General features: G+C 35.6%; 1 protein-coding gene and 1 pseudogene across 5 annotated transcripts in view; both read right to left on the minus strand.

Annotated features, from left to right (window-relative positions):
* LOC131424102 (S-formylglutathione hydrolase-like) overlaps nt 1–13,226 on the minus strand; it is a 34,279-nt pseudogene extending 21,053 nt beyond the window's left edge.
* Fchsd2 (FCH and double SH3 domains 2) overlaps nt 1–14,710 on the minus strand; it is a 237,498-nt gene that overhangs the window by 101,253 nt on the left and 121,535 nt on the right. The window lies entirely within an intron of this gene.

Genomic DNA, 14,710 nt, shown 5'->3' on the forward strand with positions numbered 1-14,710 from the left:
CACACCACCTGCCAGGAACATCCATGTGTTCCTGAACTCTCTCCTTTTTTTTTTCTTGTGTGTGTGTGTGTGTGTGTGTGTGTGTGTTGCTGGGGACTAAACCCAGGGCCTCGTGCATGTGAGGCAAGCACTCTACCAACTGAGCTACACCTCCACCCCTCCTTTGGGTTTTTATAGAGGCTACATTATATAGGCAAGATTGATTACATCATTAGCCACTGGTGACCAAATCATCTTTAGCTCCTCTCCCCTCCAGGGAAGTTGGGCTAGAAGTTCCAACTTTCTAATTATGGTCGGTTCCCTGGGCAACCATCTCCTATCTTGAGGCCATCCAGGAGCCCACCAAGAATGGTCTCATTGGAACAAATGATACTCCCATTACCTAAGAAAAAGATTTAGAAGTTCTGTGTCAGGAACTGGGGAAAAAGACCAAATACAAGAACAAAAGATTGCGCTAGTGCCCTTGTCTCAAGGGTTTTAAACACCTGGGTGGCATGTGTGCAGAGATCAAATATATATTTTATATCATAACATCACAGTGTGTACATAAATAATTTCCCAGAAATGGTATAAGAAAAGTACACAATAAGCCTGGAACATTTAGACCAGAAAGGAAGAATGATGGGAACACAGTAAAGGACAGGAGTCAGCTTAAAGAGATTCCTGTTGGTTGTGTATGGGACACTATGAACATAAATATAAATAATAAGACCAACAAATTTCAATCCATGAAAGAAAATAGAAATCCATGAACACAATGATTAAGAAATGAATGAATGCATGAAGGGATGAGAGGGGGAGAATAAGAAACTTCTCCCTTATAGTAGAGTTCCAACTAAAAATTGTAGAAGGAATGATGAAAAATAGAAAATTACTATTTGGTAACCATCATAAAAGTGGTTGAGTTCAGGAGGGTTCACTTAAAGAATGCTAGGGCTGGTAGGTGGAGGTCTGATGAGGAATACAATTGGCACAGTTTCCTCACAAAATATTATTTCTTGGTCTGTTTGGATTGTGTAACCAATATCATTAACTAGAAGATTTATAGACAACAGAAATTTACTTCTCACCCTACTGGATGCTGGGAAGTCCAAGATGGAGGCATCAGCAGACTCAGTGTCTAGTGAGGGTCCACTCCCAGGTTCGCAGACAACACCTTTTCATTGTGTCCTCACATGGTAGAAAGAGTGAGGGGTCTCTCTCTCAGGCCTTACAAAGGCATGAAAGCTACCATGAAGGCTGTGCCCTCATGACTTACTTACCTCCCCAAGACTACCTTCGAATACCATTACCTATGTATTTTTGGGAAACACATTCAGATATAACATCATTACATAGGAAAAAAGATTATTTTATAGTGGAAGAAAACACAGCAGATACCAAATTGACTAGGTGATCAAGAGTAACATCACCAGGAATGAGACAGGTGATTATATCACTCATACATCTCTAGATATGGTATACTGAGAAGACACAGCATCTTTTCTGAGATATTTTTGCCAAGAATGCATGGCCTGAGAGGCACCCAACAGATTTGGAGGCTGTATACTTTAAAACTGTCAAAGTTATGAAAGACAGGATAAAAACTAAAAAACTTTAAAAAAAAAACAAACCTCTTCCAGATGGAAGGAATCTAAAGAGATATGCAATTGAATTAACCAGAAAGAGATATTTTTGAACATTTGGTAGAATTTGGATTTGATATGTAAACTGGATGATATTTATATAATGATGCTGATTTCCTAATGTGGATGGTTAGGTAGAATAGCCTTGTTTGGAGGCGATAACATCTAGAGTATTTAGAGATGATGAGGCATCAAGTCTGCAATTTGCTCTCAGACAGCACATGCCTGTAATCCCAGTGACTTGAGAGGCAGAGGCAGGAGGATCACAAGTTCAAGGCCAACTTCAGAAATTTAACAAGACCCTGTCTTGTCTCAAAATAAAAAATAAAAAGGGCTGGGGATGTATTTCAGTGGTATAGGGGCCTGGCATTCAATCCCCAGTAATGCCCCCCCCCCAAAAAAAAAAAATCAATATAAAACAAAACTCCCACCACTCAGAGAATGGTCTCTTAAATCTTCCATGTTTTATGTATAATCACTTAAAAGTGACAAAATTTAAGTAAAACTATCTTCAACCAAATCTCCCTAAGGAATAAATTTTTTAGTTGATTAAAAAAAGCAATTCAGAATCTTATTTTTATAAAAGAACATTCTAGCCTACTGAAACAAGTAGCCTGGATGCCATCTATGAAAGTAAGAGTACTGGACTTGATTAGTCCAGTTATTTTTCTGCTTCAGCACTTCTACAGGATATGATGCAGGCTCATAGTAACCCTTTGCATGTATGTACATGAGTTGTGAATCTTTCTACTATTAGAAGCTGGGAGGCTCAAGCCACTTGAGATTCATAGGCCTAACTAGTCTGTAAAATTCTATCACTACTCTTCACTTATTTTTGAAATCTTAATCTTATTTTAATTGTTATTCTTCCATTTCATATATTCTACAGTCTTTATACATCAGAGAGATGCAGCCCATTCTGAGATTAACAATCAAGACTGTTAATTTAGATTTGCTCCCACGGTCACAGTCAGGGGCACACTAAACATGGGCTTGCTTGCAATAAACTGCACATAGCCATTTCAAAGAATCTGCTCCCAGTAACTTTCTGTGTTTCCTGAAAGGAGCAATCCAAGTCAGTCCCTGTTTCAACTGAGATCTACAGATTATGTAAATCGCATGATGATCAACAGAAGCTAAGACCACGATTGCTAATGGGGCTGGCCTGGGAATCTCAGAATAATTCTTGGCCCAGTACACTAACAAGCTGCCATTAATTTATTACAACAGGCACATAAACTAAAATCAATTTGCCATCCCTATTCCTTTAAAGCTGCAAAGATTTCCAATAAAAATATTATCCCCCGTTCTGTAACTACCAAAAAAGTTCTGTCCTGATAATATTGGGGTAGGTGTGGGAGAAGAGCATAATATAAAGAAGAGGATAATAAAGAATCCCTGCTTTTGAAATATACTCTGATAATAAGAATTCCCAAGTTATATGAAGGACAAACAGAAACATGGGGGTCAAAGCAGAGTAAAGTGTGCTTAGGGAGGGAGGTGCAAGCACTTCTGTCATCATTTTTTCCTACCTTTGATCTAAAGCACTTTTGGCTGGTCGCATAGTGGATACAAGATGACCTAGGAATGGGGAGGTACTACACACATAAAGAAGGTGTCTTAGCACTGCTCACTTGGTGCTTCTCATCTTCAATACAATAACTTTGGACCCTTTTTTTCTTCTTTAATGTCCAGTTTAAATACAAAGCTTCTGCCTTTCCAATTCTTAGCTGCTCTATGGGTATATCATATCTAGGTGTTTCCAGGTCATTTTGAACTGTGCATTTAGTCCTGTTTTAAGTACAGGAAGTATGTGTAGTTGAGAAATAAACACTTTTGAGAACTGAATATTAAGTGACTTGAGAATAGCAATATTCTCTGCTCTCTATTTACCCAAATCTTTCCAGCAAGTTACTAAGTAAGCTACCCTAAACAAAATGCAAAGTTAATATCTCTAAATATGCTGTTGTTTTTGTTTAATCATATGTTAAGAGAATTACAAGCAGTCAAATATATCTTATGGTATTATGCAACTCAGTTTATAAATTGCAAGTGGTACTAAAGTAAGAGCATGTCACTTAACACTTTGTCCTCTGCATTTCAATTCAATGTGTAAATACTAAGCTCTCTGCATTAAGAGGCTGATTCTGTTCCATCTCTAAAAGCATCTGAAGCATTTAGGTAGTCCTTAACAAGTACTATTATTGAAACATTCAATCAGATCTTCAATTTTAGTGTTAGTAGTTTCTTCCAGCTGAAGACAGTAATAACATTATTTAGTATATGGCAGAAGTTACCCAATGTGAGAACAAGGGACAGCTGGGAGAATGTGCAAGATCAGAATTATTTTCATAATAATACTAAGACATCATCTGCATTTTCCACTTTCATCCTCTCACAAGCACGTAGTGGAGTTTTACAGAGGCTTGAAATTAGGTGAGGACACAGACACTCTGACAGCTAGTGAAATCTGTACCTAGGCATTCTTGTGTCTAAAAGATTTCTCAATTTAAATGTCAAACACAGTAAGTATCATTAAGCAAACCCACATCTATAAAAGTTCCTTGGGTTCTCAATGATTTTTAGGAGTATAAAGAGGTCTGAGACAAAAAAAAAAAAAAAAAAAAACACACACACACACAACTTAATAATCACTGGTATAGGCTGTTGGCAGTCAATGTAAAATTGGGAAAATGTACAGAATATATTTTATATAAGTTAAGTGATGACTCTATTTATACTTTGAGATTTTCTTCCTTCAATCATTGTCAACTAGGGCATAAACTTTAAGGTTTTCCCCTTACTTTTTTTAGTAAAAATGTGCCTTACATAAAAATGACAGAGATAACATGACTTCCTATCAACTTCTGGAAAAGATGATTGAACAAATACCTTCACAATGTAAAAAGGTGGAGGTAATCATCAGGAGTCATCATAGATTAAATAAAAGTCAAAACAAAATGAGACCATAATGGACCCTATCTATCTATCTATCTATCTATCTATCTATCTATCTATCTTTGTGCTGGGGCCTAAACTCAGGGGCACTTAACCACTGAGCCACATCCATAATTCCACAATTATTTTTAACTTTTATTTTGAGACAGGGTCTTGCTAAGTTGCTGGGGGTCTCATGGAGTTGCTGAGGCTGGCCTTGAACTTGCAATCCTTCAGCCTCAGCCTCCAGAGTCTCTAATATGACAAGCGTGTGCACTATGCCTGGCTTCATTTATTTTTTAAATATTTAAAGTTACTAGACTGTAGATCTGCCAAAGAAATGAAATATCCTCATTCATCAGGCATTAGTGGAAATGACCCTGGACAAAATGTAGTACTGCAAAGTGGTTAGAAGAAAGTACATGGGAGGTAGGCTGGTTTAATCCATGGTTTAGCTGTGTCACTGCCTGCCTGCCTGTGTAACCTGGGCAAGATACTTATCTTTTTTTGTTTCAATTACTTCTTTGATAAAAATAGGGATAATGATAATAGTATCTATTCACAGAAAACTGGTAGATTAATGAAAGTAAATAGTTTAGATGAGCACCTGACATATACAGAGTGATTCCATGTGTACTTTTTATTAAGTCTGTCTTTGTTTAACTGGTATATCTTAAATATTCAGAAGAGTACCAGGTACTAGTAGACTCTCAACGAAGTTTCTGAATTCATCAATGTCTAAGCACCTTATAATAATAATATGATAATAATAACTTTTACATTTATTGTGTGCTTACTGTATACCGGGTCAAGGTAGAAATGCTTACTATACTTTACCTCCCTGAATACTCCCAAAGCAACTAGGATACTTACTAGCAACTTCATATTATATACTAGTTATCTGAGGCTTTCAGAAGGGAAATAATTTGCCTATGTTCACAAAACTATTTAAGTGATAAAATCAGGAATCAAACAAAACTTGCCTTACTTTAAAACTTTTCTTCTTTAGGCAGTATGTTATATTTGATTGTGAACAAGATTTAACAGAGCGTGGATTAGATGAAAACTCTGTACTGTTGATAGGTTTCACCACAAATAGATTTCATGCATTAATATACTTAACAGATACATATGTTGGTACTATGCTAAGCTCAAGCAATACAGCTGTAAGCAGAAAACACACAATTTTGTTTTTAAGAATTTGTAGCATACTAAGGGCAGGAGGTAAAACAAAAAAAATATAATCAAGTATACAATTACAAGTTAAGAAGAGTATTAAAAAACCTGATGCTAGGAGAATATAAAATAGAGGAATGTATTTAATATAGTTTGAGGAAGGCTTTCCTACAGAAATAGGTTAGAACTATGTGTGAACCCTAAGACTTAAGAAAGTGTGCCTAGTGTATGTAATGACCTGGGTTAGATTCCCAGCACTACAGGAAAATGCAGGAGTTAAGAAAGTGAATGTGAATGACAGTAGAATGAATTGGACATTATTACCCTATGTGCACGTATGATTACATGACCTAATGTAATTACATGACCTGATGTAGATGTGTGACTCTACATCATGTGCAACAGACGAATGAGAAGTTATACTCCATTTATGTATGATGCATCAAAATGCATTATACTGTTATGTATGACTAATTAGAACAAATAAAAGTTAATTTAAAAAAGTGAATGTGATAGTGAAGAGGCACTGGTATAGGAAAGAGATTGGTATGGTTGAGAAACTAAAAAGAGTCACTCATTGAAGGGTAAAGAGTAAAGGGAGAGATCTGAGATGAGAATAAAGAGACAGATAGGTAATAGTTAATAAGTAAAAATAATCCAAATGTTAACCAACTAATGAATGGGTAAATAAAACGTGGTATATCATTATTCAATCATAAAAAGGAATAAATAGTAACACATGCTACAACATGAACTCTTGGGTTCAATTCCCACTACCAAAAAATACATATGTGTGTGTGTGTGTGTGTGTGTGTATAAAGAACTGAAAATCGGAACTCAAAATACGTATTCCATGCTCATACAGCATTTTTCACGATAGCTAAAAGGCAGAAGGAACGCACATTTATCAGTGGATAAATAAATAACACATGGTATGTAAATACAATGGAATATTATTCGGCCTTATAAAATAATGAAATTCTGACATATACTACAACATAGATGAACCTTGAAAACATTACGCTAAGTGAAATAAGCCAGACACAAAAGGATAAATCATAATTCTACTTATATGAGATACTTAGAGTAGTCAGATTCACACAAAAAACATAGTGAATATGATGAGATATCATTCTTGTGATTGTGTTATCATAAATGGCAAGAAAAAAAAGATTATCTGGGTAGGTTTAACATAATCACACTAGCCCTTTAAGAGTTTTCTCTAGCTGGTAGTAACACAGGAAGTAAGAGATTCAAAGTGGGAATGCATGAAATGGATTTGACATACCATTGCATTTTATTATATGTTAACTATACTTCTCCAAAACAGATTTTTTAAAACAAGTTAATTTCTTCGAAGTTCTTACTCTTGTCACCCTATATATTACTCTTTTTGATGGATACAATACCTTTAATTATTTTTATGCGGTGCTAAGGATTGAACCCAGTGCCTCACATGTGCTAGGCAAGTGCTCTGCCACTGAACTACAACCCCAGCTCTATATGCTTCTCTTAAATAGTTCTATGAATGCTCAGCTTCAGTAGCCCTCACTCACTGTTGATTCTCCAGCAAAGATACTCAACTCAGAGTCAAGCTACAATGTCTAAGCCTGTTCTGATGAACTGGCCACTGCAGGGTATAGATTACTAGGTTCTAATTTACATTTTTAAAAGATTAATTGGTAAACTCTAGAATGAAGATCATCTAGATAAAACTTAAAATTTTACAAGAAATTTGTTAGTTGGAATATCCTTTTTTAGAACATTTGTTTCCAAACTATATTTCAAGGAACTGTAGTATTCAGCACAACACCTCAGGAACCACAGAAAGAAGTAAGGGAAGTGGCACAGGCAGGTGAGAGGAGTGGGAAACACACACAAAGAGGAACACGCTCTCAAGTTTTACAACCAAATAGCTTTCCCCTTCATCTGCTTTATGTATAAAGATTCCATATAGGAGTCTGAAAATATTTGACTTCTAAAAATATCTTAAAACAACTGTTTTTGAAGTTTGATAAGACTGGCAAAAGACTCTCTTTGTGTCTCAGGGAGCCAAGCATAATATGATCAATATAGCAGGAAAAGGATCTACTGTATCATATTCCATAAGCCCCTGGAGAGCTGCTCCAGAGAATCATAACCTTCTTATTTGTGGCTCAATGATGGCATGGATCATATCCAATTCATTTTTGTATCATCAAGCGCCTATCACCAAGTAAAAACTCAAATGCAGAGTTGAGTGGTTACTACACAGAAACCTAAAATATATATTATCTGGCCCTTTATAGAAAATGTTTTCCAACTTCTGTTCTATTATAAGGTATAAATAAAGGTCTAGAGTACAAGTGAAAATGGAATTACTCCTGAAATAACAGAATGTAATTATAGCTGTAGTTATCAAGAAAAATGGTCAGTAGGGTTGATAGTGGACAGAAGAAGTCACAATGGAAGAAAAACAAGTAAAAACTAAGCTCCAGAGCACTGTTGTCCAGTAGCGCTCTGAGACAATGAAAATACATCTGCACAGTCCAATATGGTAGTCACTAGCCACATTGGTTTCTGAACACTTAAACTATGGCTACTGTGACAGTAAAAAGAATTTTAAAATTTATTCTTTTTTTTCAGATTTTATATATTTATTCAGGAGATTCAAGTGTAGAATGAAGTTCTTTTGGCACCATGAAATCCAATGTTTCAAAATGTTTTTCCTCAGCAATTCTGTTTATTATAACTTTTATAATCCTGAAGAGATTCTCTTATCAGAAGTTTTTCATGCATTCAGGTATTTTGCATAATGATTGATTATAAAGGTTGCAATGGAGTAGTAGCTATGATCATAGCCCTCCTATCATCTACAAACAATAGAAATTTTCTTTTCTATATAGGCAGCTATGAAATCATCAGGGAGTAAATGTCCATCTAGAAGAAACTGGTCATTTTTCCCTTGTCCAACTGAGAACCTGGACAGGACTTCACAAGATGGGTTGCATCATATTCCTTTCCTTTATTTTGATCTGTTCCCAAATATTTACTAAAGGTTTTTGTGCTCCATGGACACAGCACTGGGTTGCAAACTGGAGCAAATGCTGACACAGTTTTGAATTTTCCGGGATTTTTCAAAGGACAAATTAGAGCTCCTTGACCTCCCATAAAGTGGCCAGAAATAGACATCCACTGGGGGTCCACTGAAAAACTGGTATTTATGATTTGGGAAGCTTCTTCGTTACCTAAGAGTACATTCTGTAGTTACTTTTCCAAGAATCTTCAGTGATATTCACATAAAACCCAGCCAACAGTGCGGACACCCCAGCTCTCCATCTTCTCCTTTAGTATTACAGCTATGAGGGCTGGTATCTGGGAACAAATGATAAGGCTGTGTTCTGAGGCAGCCTGATAATAACGAGATTTTGATATAAAATTGTTCTGTGCAAATTAAGCCAGGCAACCAATGTAGTACAGGGCACTTTCTACTTTCTGCCTTTGGTGGTAAGTAGACAGAAAATTTCCTTTTGCAGTTCAGATCAACACTGTCATGTTCAAAATGTTCTGCAATACCCCAAAGCACTTGTTGCTGGAAATCTGTTTCAACGCCATTCTTCTCCTATTCAACTACTACTTGCTGTGTGTGTGTGTGTGTGTGTGTGTGTGTGCCTGTCTGTCTGAAGCAAAGGGCAGACGATCCTCTAGTAGTGATAGCTGCAGAGATGACAGGACTGAAGAGGCAAATGCCAAGAGACAGTAGGGCCTCAAAACAGCCACCTGGCCTCGTCCACACTTGGGCCTGCCCCCTCAACCTGATCTCACGGCTTCCCCCTCCTTGGGCCCAAAATTTATTCATTTTTAACTAACTTACATAGTCACAATGTACCGAAGGACTGCCATTATTGGACATTACAGTTTCTAAGCCCTGGAAGCTAGATTGAGAGTACTCATCACCTGATTCCTAGGATGGGGTGATTACTGGTGGAAACCATGGGGAGAGGGGGGGGGAGGAAATGAACTGCTTCTAATTTAGAAAAGTTTCTGCCACAGATGGATAAAGCATAATAAATATGGATAATGTTAAGGATAAGATTGCAGACATATTTAAGAACTGTATAGTATTAGCAGAAACTGGGCAAATGATTATTCTCCCTAAGAAAAGGGACTTTCAAAAAGGATGTAAAACAAGAGAAGCAGAAAGCCAAGTTTGAAATCTGGGGACTTCCATGCTAATTCATTAAGTGAAAAAGTATTACTAGATGAAAGAGAAGTATACCAGCTAGAGATGGCAGAGATACCAGAAAAGCCAGAACTCAAAATAAAAAAGATGAGAGCTATACAATCTAAATATGAATGAGGAAGACTTTTTGGAATAATTAACGCTTAGCTAGAAAAGCCAGAAAAAGGACTTGAACACCAATAATATTTTTCTCTTTATTGACTACTCCCCCCAAAGAGTCTGCAAAAGATACGCCAAATTATCATATTTTCTAGATATTATATGTCAGATAAAGTTTTTAATTACTTTGCCCAATTATCAACTAGTCCAGACATGTTTAACTTTCAATGAGAACAAAAAACATTTGTCTAGAAATAAGCTCCCAATATTATTAAGCTTTTAAAGTCTTTCATTAGATTGACTAATGCTATCTTTTCTACTCTGATGTACTGTGCCTTATTTTTCTTCATCCAAACCACAAAGAAAATATTGTATGAACTCTTAAAAAGAAAAATATTTTATAAGATCATGTTATTCAAAAGAACATTTAAGGAACAACTATCTCATTTTCCAGCAGCCAGTTAAGTTGCTCTCTATAGATCTGATTAAACTGGTTATCTCAGGTCCATGGTTTAGCAATAGATTTTTATTTATTTTACTTTGAAGTTAAAAAAAAAAAAAAAGAACACTGGCCTGACAATATACAGACACAGAGCAATATATATTTAGTATCTGTTCTAATCAATGGTTGCTTAAGGAATAAAAAGTATGCCTTGGGGAAGCTGTCCAAATATTTATATTTAGATAGAGACATGATCATCATTTTAAGAATATTTAGAACAGGAGAGAATGTGCAATGTTCAACAAATAATTTTATTCTATAATTCTCTCAGAATTCATGATATTCACTATATACTACTATATTCACTATATACTACTGCTTATTATATTATTTTTTACTAACAAGGAATGGTATGGGAGTAAGAAAACACCAGAGTGTCTAGGAAAGAACACCGAGACCTTAAGTCCTGGCTATAATATAATAACTGGATGTCACTGAGTCTCTGAGGTTGATCTGTTAAATAAGTTTAATAAATAAATTTATTAGGAAATATATTATAAAAACTAAATAAATAATGGTTTTTAAAGCACTTGTAGTATCTTATAATGCTAGGCACCTAAATAGTTGCTCCATTCTCACTCCCAAGCACTGAAGTCTCTTTTACACTCTCCTTCCCACAAACAAAACAAACAAAATAAAACAAGAGTTATCTAAAATATACTAGAATTTCTTTTATTTATTTTGCATACTGGGGATCGAACCCATGGTACTCTAACACTAAACCACATCCCCAGCCCTTTTATTTTGTCGCAGGGTCTAAATTGCCAAGGCTGGTTTCATATTCAGCATTTACTGGAAGAAGTAAAAGGAACCCATAAATACATTTATTATGCCAAAATAGAATTCCCTAGAGATTATTTGTTTGGGAATGGCAATTAAGAAAGCACTGGTATGGCTGAGGATTACCTGCTACCAGGAGGTATAGATATGCTGTGCCTGAGTCTCTAAACAATGACAGTGTTTAGAATATCTGGTCATGATTAGAACACTGTATAGCGATGTTGGAAGAGAAGCATTAGAGGAAGGGACAAAAGATGTTAACTAACAAAGGTTTGAGGTATTCAATAGGAGTCACATGGTCTCCAAACTGCCAATGTTTGAAAGCTGTAAGTAAAATTATTGATTAAATGGACTACTGTGTATGTTAAACAAACAAACATTCAGCATATATGGAACTTGGGTAGGTCTACCAGTGTTCTTTAGCTTCTTAAATCAGGACTTGAATATTATATCTTAGTTTGAAAATTGTAATACATTAGCTCTCTTACATTTTTCTTCTTCCTCAACCTTTTATCTATTTAGCATTCGACTTTCAACCTTTGATTTCCCCAAGCTTTCTCTTTACCCACCCTTCAGTCTTTTTGTGTCCTTGTGCTTTTTGCAAGCTTCAGTAAGCAAAGGTGAAAATCATACACATAACTTTATACAGAATCTTGAATTCTCACAATTTTCACACAAAATGAAATTAAAGATGGAAATCAATGTCATTTAAAACTGGGAACATAAATGTAAAATCATGAAATTCAGCTTCTCTCTAGTCTTCATTGTTTGCTATGTCATCTTTTGAACTTATTCAAGTATCAAGTTCTCTGCTCATAGTAATTGTAATATTGCCCTAATAATCATACCAGGGTATTGCAAGTCACTGAGGAATGAATCTAGCTAAAAATTCTCCAAAAATATCATACAAGTTTAAGGGCTATTATCTATATTTTAGCCATTTGACAAAAATCCCTGTGTTTTTGATTTTATAACACTACACAATGATTATTTTAATTGACTGTCCTCACCAACAGAATTGTAAAGATGAAGCTTATACTTTTTCTCCACCTTATTCGTTATCCCAGTGTGCTTAATAAAGTATTCAAATATGCTGTAAAAATAAATAAATAAATAAATAAATAAATAAATAAATAAATAAATAAAATGAATAAATTGCCAAGGCTTGCCTAAAACTTGGCAACCCTTCTGCCTCAGCCTAAGTCACTGAGATTCAGGCATGTGCCACAAGGCCCGGCTAGAACTTCTGTTATTTAAAAAAATAATGTAACTTGTATACCACGCTTCAAAATGAACAAAAACACTTTCATCATCTCATGGCTCCTTATGGAAGCCAAAAGAGGAAGACAATGCTCCATTTAACAAAAAAAAAAAAGAAGAAATAAGTCCAAAGAAACAGCATCATGTAAAGAATTAGTGACACCAGCCCTTCTATTAGACTTGCCAGATTTTAATTCAAGCTTTATCTAATTTCTTCATTTACGAAGTAAATGATTTATCACGTGAGGATTAAAACAAGATTGGTTATTCATTCATTTGTTCAGTATGTTCAAATGTTCACAAACATTTCTCATGCATTAAAAATATACTGAACTAGGTAGAAAGGATAAAATCTCTAATAAAACAAACAACCACTATCCTTATGGAAAGTATAGGTAAATGGGAGACAAGGTACTCATCACGTAGTGATAGATCTAAGTAAACTGCAACTATACTAAGTGCTACAAAGATGAGATAAACCATTTTCATGGTTGGGAGGAGTAACCAGGTCAGGGAAGTGTTCTTCAGAAAACAACCCAAGGAAAGAGATCTGAAGAAGTGACTTCAGAAGACAGCACAGGGAGGGTGTGTATACTGGGCAGGGGGGTAGGGTGAAGTGGGAGTGGGGTGGGGTGAGGGGAGGGAGGGTGAGGGGGGTAAGGGGGGTGAAGGGGTGGGGTGGGGTTTGACAAGTTCAAGAGGAACCAGCTAAGAATATTAATACTGGGGCTTCCCCCATAAATGGTCTACCAGATTACCTATAGTGAAGCTCCAATTTGACAAATCCTACCTCAAACTAAGACAGATACCATATAAGCATGTACAAGCAGAAGTAACTTGAAAGTTAACTGTATTACTGATAGCACTGGAGTTTAAAAAGTCAATATATAGTCATATTCCTTAGAAACCTTGTATAAAAAAGGAAGATTTAGGGAACAAAAAGGAATAATTAGACAATAAAACTATTTTTAAAAAGTTAAACGTTCAATAAAATAGTTGAAGAATTTTCTCAGGAATAGAGCATAATAACAAAAATGGAAAATAAGAGAGAAAAGAAATTTTAAAAACCAGACCAGGAGACTCAACATATTAATAGAAGGAGTTCCAGAAAGAGAAAAACAAAGGGAAGAAGTAATCCAAGAAATCCAAGGGTATACTAAGAATAGTCCATCATTTCTAAAAACGAAAAGCAAAAAATGAAATCAGATACAAGAATCCAAGAACCAGGATGGCTCTGAGTTCTCAAGCCATATAGGAAACAGGAAAACAATGGATTATGGATTCCGACATTTGCAAAAACAGTTTTCAACCTTTAACTGTATACCCAACTATAAGCACAGAATAATGACATTGTCATAGATACAGCACCTCAAAAAAGCTTACTTTCTATACCTTTCTCAAGAAGGTACTAAGAAAAAAAAAAAGACATATGATACAAAAAGCTGAAGATCCAGAGAGGAGACGGCAAAAGGAGATCTCAGGACAACTTGCTAGCATCAGACAGAGGGCAACTAGTGGCGTGTAACTCCAAGACAGACATGATGAGGTATCATCATCAAGATCCCAACAATTGTCAATATAGCAGCAGAATTTAAGAACTATATGGAGAAAATAGAATAATCAATTGTTTTGGTGCCTAAGAGGGCAGAAGGAGATGAAATATGTTCCAAAGCCAAGACCAAAGATCAGCTTTGCAATAGAAAAAACTCTGGTACTTAAGTCTTCAATACAAAATCCTCTGCTTCTAAACTGTCCATATAAGTTTTAAAAAGATTCTAACTAGGGCATTATCACCTTAACATCTACTCAGAACAATAAGCATTTCTAAATAAGGTACCCCAAAACTGTGGTCAATTCAGTGATGGAAGCCAATAGAGTGATGGATGGGAGTTTTCCAATACTGCAGACCCACAGAATTAGCCTGAGGAAGAAATAAGTTAGTCACACTACATTTTTAAGGATCTTCTGCCTCTATATTAAATCAATACTCCAAAATGTTTCATGAAACGAAAAATTAGAAGCATAATCTACCTAATGCTGATTAAAAACAAGCATGGGGACTTCAAAAGAAGTTCAAGAACACCTAATAATCTGACAGTTGGTCAGGTT

This window comes from Marmota monax, unplaced genomic scaffold (assembly GCF_021218885.2).
Source record: "Marmota monax isolate L192 unplaced genomic scaffold, Marmota_monax_Labrador192_F-V1.1 WCK01_AAM20220418_F8-fsc00068, whole genome shotgun sequence".
NCBI classification, from domain to species: Eukaryota; Metazoa; Chordata; class Mammalia; order Rodentia; family Sciuridae; genus Marmota; species Marmota monax.